General features: G+C 43.2%; 1 protein-coding gene across 1 annotated transcript in view; it reads left to right on the forward strand.

The window, feature by feature from the left end:
* The window catches only part of LOC114023580, a 64,187-nt gene that overhangs the window by 2,430 nt on the left and 54,461 nt on the right, over positions 1-7,296 (forward strand). The window lies entirely within an intron of this gene.

The following is a 7,296-nucleotide window of genomic DNA, read 5'->3' on the forward strand; positions in this document are numbered from 1 at the left end:
TATCAACAATCACTTCAATAAGCTTTTGAGTTTAAAATTTTTCTCCCCCTCACTCCTCACCTCCATACATATACATTTCTATTAAACATATTTTCACATTAGTGATGTTGTAAGTAAGAATTAGAACCAATAGGAGGAACCACCAGAAAGAGGAAATAAAACACAACAGAAGAAAAAAAATAGCAAATAGTATGCTTTGATCTGCATTCAAACTCCATAGTTCTTTCTTTGGATGTGGATAGCATTTTCCATCCTGAGGCCTTTGGAGATGTCTTAGGTCCTTGTATTGCTGAGAAGGGTTAAGTCTATCAATATTAGTCATCGGCCAACGTGGCTGTTACTATGTACAACGTTCTTCTGGTTCTGCTCACTTCACTCAGCATCAGACCATACAGGTCTTTCCAGGTTTTTCTGAAGTTAGCCTGTTCATCATTTCTTATAGCACAATAGTATTCCATTACATTCATATACCACAACTTGTTCAGCCATTCCCCAATTGATGGGCATCCTCTCAATTTCCAATTCTTTGTGCCTCTCATTCTTCTCAGGTGTGTGCCATCGTTGGTAACATTCAGCTGCCTCCTTTCCTTTATCCTGTGTCTCTCCTTGGAGTCACGTGCAGTTGTGATCCTTCATCCATTGTGCAGTGCCATGATTTGCAGCCATGAAACATCCTTGGGAGAATATCAATGTTAAAAAAGTTGGCATTTGCTTGAAATCCTTGTTAGAACTGTTCAGTTTCCCAGATGTATTCCGGCCTACTCTTTCTCCCCAGTTCACTTGTAGGTCAGACAAAGATATGTAGTATGCTAATGTGCTCATTCAGCGGACTGCTTACCTGCATGCTTGTCACACCCTGGACAACAGGCATCCTCCATCCGTTTGGTCTTTCCCAACTGAATTGAGTCAATCTCTTTGGAGTATCTATGGATATCATTGAGGTGGTTCTGTGGTATTCTAGGTCTTGATGCAATCAGTGCCACGTCCTCCACAAACCAGAGCATCTGGAGGGCCTCGTGACCTACAGGGAATCTCCTCTTCTGTTTGGATTCTATACGAGACAGCCATTCTTCATAACTCAGGAGAATACCATCCACTTCACCTGGTGATGAGTATAGTATTAACAACAGTGGATATTTACATTGAGCTTAATGGCTTACAAGGTCATCCACATAAGTTAGGTAGAGAGGGCAAATATTTTAAAGAGGGGAAACTGAGGTTCCGAGGGTTTAGATGAATTGAACAAGGTCACATGGCTGGTAAATGGCAGAATCAGGTCAAATGAGATATTATTGTAAAGTACATTGCAAATTTTAAAGTTTTATGTACATGTCAGCTATCATTGATGATGCAAAGTTCTTTGTAAACATTTAGATGCTTTACTGATTTAATGCCACCATCATCATCATTATTATTAGCAGAGAAGGGAACGTCCATGCTATCATGACGGTTTTCCACGGCAAATTATGTCTTCACAATCATACAATCAATTCAGAGGTTTAGGGAACTCAAAATCTTGCCGATTATGTTTTTTTTATTTTAAAGCATTTGGCTCCATACCGCAAAATGCAGTCTTAAAGTTTTCCATGTGTATGTAGAGATCATATAAGATTCCCACTTGGAGATAACTTTGTTCAACAATCTTCTGCTTATCAGCATCAAGAGAAACAAACAACAGGGTGATGTGTGCTTTGCCTGAGGTGTTTGTCTAAAGCCATAACTAGGAATTCCAGCGTCTGGGGCAAATTCAATTGGGGAGGGTCATGTCTGAAGTATGCTCACTTGTGTGGATTGTTGAAGTAAATGAGAGAGAAGTCATAGGATTTTAGGAATTTAGAGACCAGATGTTTGAAGGAGGTGGGGTTATTATGGAGAAGAAGACTGTAAGCTAGGCACTAAATCCGTGGGGAAGAAAGAAAAGTGACTTGGAGGCCCGTAGATTACAGAAACAAGATGGGACAGATGGGATAGAATGAACTTTAGAAGAGGAAAGGTAGTTGCTGAGCGATGATGGTGGGACAGTCTGACTGGCATTGGGGAGCAAGGTGTTTGCTATATCCTACTACCCCTGAGTGTCAGAAGGTATGAAAGGAGGAAAAGCTGTGATTGGAGAAAGAACCATGAGATGTCGTATTTTCCAGAGAAAGCTAGGTTTTGAGGGGGATTGAGAAAAGATTGAAGGAAAGTGAGAGGAAGAAACCTAGGATGAAAAAGTGTATGTTAACAATAGGAAAAAGGGTCCAGTGGGCATAGTGGAAAGTGTGGGAGGAGGATAGGAACTGTACTATGGCTGAGTTTACATAGGCATAGGCATCATATACTGCCTCCATTGCCATTTCTCTTAATGATCCTGGCATCCCTCATGACACAGAAGCAGTCTACCTTGTGGTTTTAAAGTAACTCTGGGAGAGGTGCTCATGCAAAAGAACTTAGCCTAACAATCCAGACAGGTAAAACCAAGTGGATAAGAAATGCCACTAGTCAGGACCATGTAATGTATTTGCATATCAGCCCAGACACTTTGGAGGGACAGTGAGCCAGACCCACCCCGACTTGTCTAGGAAAAAGAGAGTCGACTGAATTCCATTTGGGAATTGTACTCCCAGTGGCCCCCAACTTTGCCCTGACATAAAAACTTGTCTTTTATAACATGAATATCCTCCCAAGGATGCTGTGTGGCCACAAATGATGGAGTGCCCTAATTGAAGGAAGGTTATGGACAGGCCAATGGAAAGACAAAAGGTGGGCAGAAGTATGCTGTAACATATTTCCAGTTTAGCCACTCAGTGGTCTTGTTAGCCACTGACTCCCCAGGGAGTCACCCTGGCTGTTTGCTTATGCCCTTCTGGGGTAGAGGCACTCAGGAAGTCAGTGTTCTCTGTGGTTATAGGAGTCAATGCCCTCCTATCCTTCAGTTCCTTATCTCTCTATGGGTCAGTAATTGATTGTCTAGGGCATGTATAAATTTGTGGAGCTACCCAACTGGGTAACCACACCTCCTTTTGAATGGACTGTATTTCATGAAAACCAGCCATATGATCTTGGTTTAATGGAATTGGTTCCCCCCAAAGAAGCATATCCACATGCTGGAATGTGGCATGGGAAATTTTTTTACTCTACATAGAATCAACGAGTAAAGAGACCATATATAATAATAAACGGTAAACATCTCCTGAGTAGCTAGGAGCCCACTGCTCTCTTAGGTCCCAGAAGTACCTGCATACATAGGATTAATCTGCTCCCAGGAGTTCTGGGTCATACACCATTTGAGTCTTCCCTTGAACAAGCAAAGGAGTATCATAACACAGTTCCCATAGACATCATGCTTTTCATACAGTGCAGAAACTCTGGAGTTAAGGTCTTCGTTCAGCCTGGTCTGCAGAAATCAAGGTCCAGTGCCAACTGGAGCTCAGGAAGATGCTCTTCCCTGGGTTCTTTTGTATGTGTAAGAGCCTGTCCTCATCTGTCAGAGCTGAGCCATCCCAGAGCAGGGTGAGTGCAACAGGTAAGCAGCCCCAGGAAGTGTCTGCCCCCAGTCAAATGTCCCTGTGTCCCTTTCACTCTGACCTGAACAACCTCCACTTGGCTGCCCCTTTCACCTGGACTATTCTAACAGTCCCAGCCTCAAGCCTCTCCCTGTTCCAGTTGATCCCCCATTTAGCTACCAGTGAACCACATTGGCTCCCTGTTTAAACTCTTGCTTGGCATTTAATGCTGTTTACCAGCCTGGCCCCTTTTTTATCTTCCCAGGTCTTGACACTTTGATCTCCTCCATAAACTTTCAGAGCCAACAATGCTAGTCTATCTGCAGTTCCTTGAACATGACCTGCTATCTCGGTGCCTTAATTGCTGTGTTCCCCTTACCTCTACCTCTTAGCTTCCCTGACTCCCTTCAAAGCTCAGCTCAAATCCTGCCTTCTAGAGGAGGCCTTTCTCAGGCCCCATGCCCTGCCAACCTGGCAGCTGTTGCCTTCCCCCTCTCACACTGTGTTTTTTCTACTATGTAGATATCTTGTCTGTACCTCATTATTTACATGTCAGCATATGAGCTCCTTGAGGACAGGAATTGTTTTTGAGTTTCTTTGTATTTACTTTGCCAGTAATTTGCACAGTGCCTGGAATAATAAATGTTTGACAAATGTTTCTCAATTGACTGAGTTCCCTATTCAAGAATCATCCTTTTCTCTTCAGTAAAGTACAGAAACCTTCATTTCATTTAAGCCCTACAATACAGCTCCCATCTGTATCTTTCCAGGCTGCTTTGCCCTTCCCTCACTCTATTCCAGTCAAACTGGTCTACTCCATATTTCTAATATACATATTAGGTAGTCTCCCCAGGTTTAGAATGTAATCTCCTTTTACTTCTAGTCTCTTTAAGAGCCCTATTCCAGCATCCCTTATCCCACAGGAGACCTTTCCTGATTCTCATCCGTGTTAGTGCCTCCGTGTTAGGCACTAACCATATATATATATGTATATATATGTGTGTATATATGTATATATATACATATATATATAGTGTTTATTTATATATACTATATATGTATATATAGTATTTATCTTTGTATATGTATCCTCTGGTAGACTATTAGCTCCTTGAGGGCAGGGACTGTTTCTGTTTTGTCTCTTTAGTCCCTGTACCCAAGCACAAGGCTTGGCACAAAGTAGGTGCTTAATAGACATTTGTTGAATTGAATGTTTAACAATACTTCACATTCAATAAAAGACATCATCAAGGATTGAAAAAAGAAGTGTGCTGGATCCCAGGGGTAACAGATGGATAGTATGAGAACAAGGCCTCCAGCACATTGGGCTGATCCTCAATAGAGGATTCATGAGAGGGCATAGCCCAAATGGGTTGTAATCAGCATCCTTAGAGAGAATGTCCACATTGATGAGGTCCCCAATGTTTTGGACAGTGGCAGTCCTCAGGAGGAGTGCTGCTGGCCAGCTCAGCAGGAGCTTCCTATCTTCCCCAGTTATCCCAGGGCCCAGGTGCCTACAGTTGAGGCCATTTGTGTCTCTGCCATTTCCTATTTTTTTACCCACTCTAGCAGGAATTGTCCATGGGCCCTAATGCAATGTTAGTAAGCTCAAGTGTAAGGGTCTTCTCATCCCGTAGGCCTGAGGCGCCAGGAATCCCACCTTCCTGTGCTTTTATTTTAGCCCAGAACAGACCACAGCAAAACTAAAGGAGTCCAAAGTTTGCTTAGAGAACTGTATAGGAGAGGGTGGTATATGCTGGAACAGAAATGATCTGGAGAGGTTTCCAAGAACCCCTTTCCACCCCACAAGCTGGTAGGACCATTGGCTCAGGTCTTCCAGAACTTGTCAGGATCAGGAAGAAACTGTAAGGTAAGAAGGTGATGATATAAGCCTTCAAGATTAAATTGGACTTTCAGGGATTCGGTGGCAGCCTGATGTGGAGGGATGAGAAACAGCCTAGGAGTGAAGACACCTTGGGTTTCTGTCTTAGCTGTGCCCCTCATTTACCGTATGACCTTGGATAAGCCCCTCCTCTCAGGGCCTCAGGTACCTTCTACATAAAATGAAGGTAATAATCCCCACTAAAGCTATCTTACACGGTTACTGACCAGCGGAAACCTTAAATGTTATTTTGGACAGTGATTCACCTTATAATACAATCAGCTGCCAGATACTGTCAATTTTTAGGGCTACAACATTCCCCCTTTCCCTTTGCCAGCACCCTGCATCATTACATCCAATAGTCCCTTTCCTGATCTCCCTGCTTTTGTTCTCCAATGCATTCCTCACACCTCTGTCACAGTCATCTCCCACATGCACAGATCTGACTGTCCTACTTCCACCCTAGAACCTCCAGCATCCCTCCATAGTCCAGCTCTAAGCTACCTTCCTGGGCCTACTTTCCAGCCAAATTGAAATGTTCATTGTTCTCAAATTCCAACTTGCTTTTTTTCCCCACTTCTGTATATTTGCATAGACTCTCCCCATTATTTGAACATGCCCCCTCCACATCTTTGTCTTCCTTCAGTGCCTAGCCCAGATGCCACCCCCTCCATGAAGTCTTCCCTGACATTCCACCCAGAATCCCTAGGGGAAAGTGATGCTTCTGTCCTCAGTTTTCATAGCACTTCGTTTGGCCCCCTCCTTTGGTGAGTCTTACTGCCTTGTATCTTTGGAGAATTCCTTTGTACTACCTTGTATCATCTGTGTGTACATAGTATCTTTTTTATCCCTCTTGGAGAACAGAGACTGTGTTTCCTCCTTGAAAAACCCTGGGGATTCTGAGAGACTGAGGATGGAAGGCATTTCGAGCATGGTGCATAACCTGTACAGAGTCACAGAGTTAAGGGTTAGAATGTATCCTGGCAGTAGCAACTAGGCCAGTAAAGCTGGCACATGGAGAGGGCGAGGGGAAATAACATGAAAAAAGCCTAGAAAGGTAGATTTGACCTAGGATGTAATGGTCTAGGTCAGGGTCACTTATGGGCCTCTTTGGCAATCTGGTTCTACGGATCCCATCCCAGAATAATGTTTTTAAATGTATAAAATAACATATATAGCATTACAAAGAAAATTAATTACATTGAAATAAAGTTATTAAAATTTTTTTAAAAGTTCAAGATTTTTGGGTTAGGAAACCCTGGTACAGCCACAAGAACAGTGGCTATGTGAGTCAAGCAGAAGGGGCAGGGACAGAACATCATCTAGTCCAATCCTCTCATTTTACAGATGAGGAAAATGAGGCCCAGGGAGGTTAGATGACTTTCCTAAAGTCACATAGATAGTAAGGGTCCAAACCAAAAATTGAACCAAGGTTCTCTGACTCTATGTAAAGTGTTCTTTCTGTGGTGCCATGAGATGTTGTAGAGACTGATTCTGCCAAGCTTGATAACTAAGTGGATGTGGGGCGAGGGAAGAGGGAAGAGTGAAGGGTTGAAGTTGACACCAAAGGTCACAAATCTGGGTTAAATGGAGGGATAATGGTGCTTGAAGTAGGAGAATTAGGAGGAAAGGTCAGGTTTTTGGGGAAAGATAATGAGTTTCATTTTGGACATGGTGAGTTTGAGACTCCTATGAAATATCCAGGTGGTGTTGTCTAATAGGTGATGTTGGACTTGAGCTCAGGAGGGAGATGAGGCCTAAATGTGTTGATTTGGGAGTCATTAATGGGAGGTGTTGCGATCGCTGAGAGAAAGGCAACAGAGACTGAGGAGAAAGTGGCCCAGGACAGAGTCCTGGAGCAGGCCAGTAGAGATTGGGACATGGCTGATGGTCCAGACTAAGAAGGAGCAATCAGACAGGGAGGAGGAG

This window comes from Vombatus ursinus, unplaced genomic scaffold (genome assembly GCF_900497805.2).
Source record: "Vombatus ursinus unplaced genomic scaffold, bare-nosed wombat genome assembly UNPS02014818.1, whole genome shotgun sequence".
NCBI classification, from domain to species: domain Eukaryota; kingdom Metazoa; phylum Chordata; class Mammalia; order Diprotodontia; family Vombatidae; genus Vombatus; species Vombatus ursinus.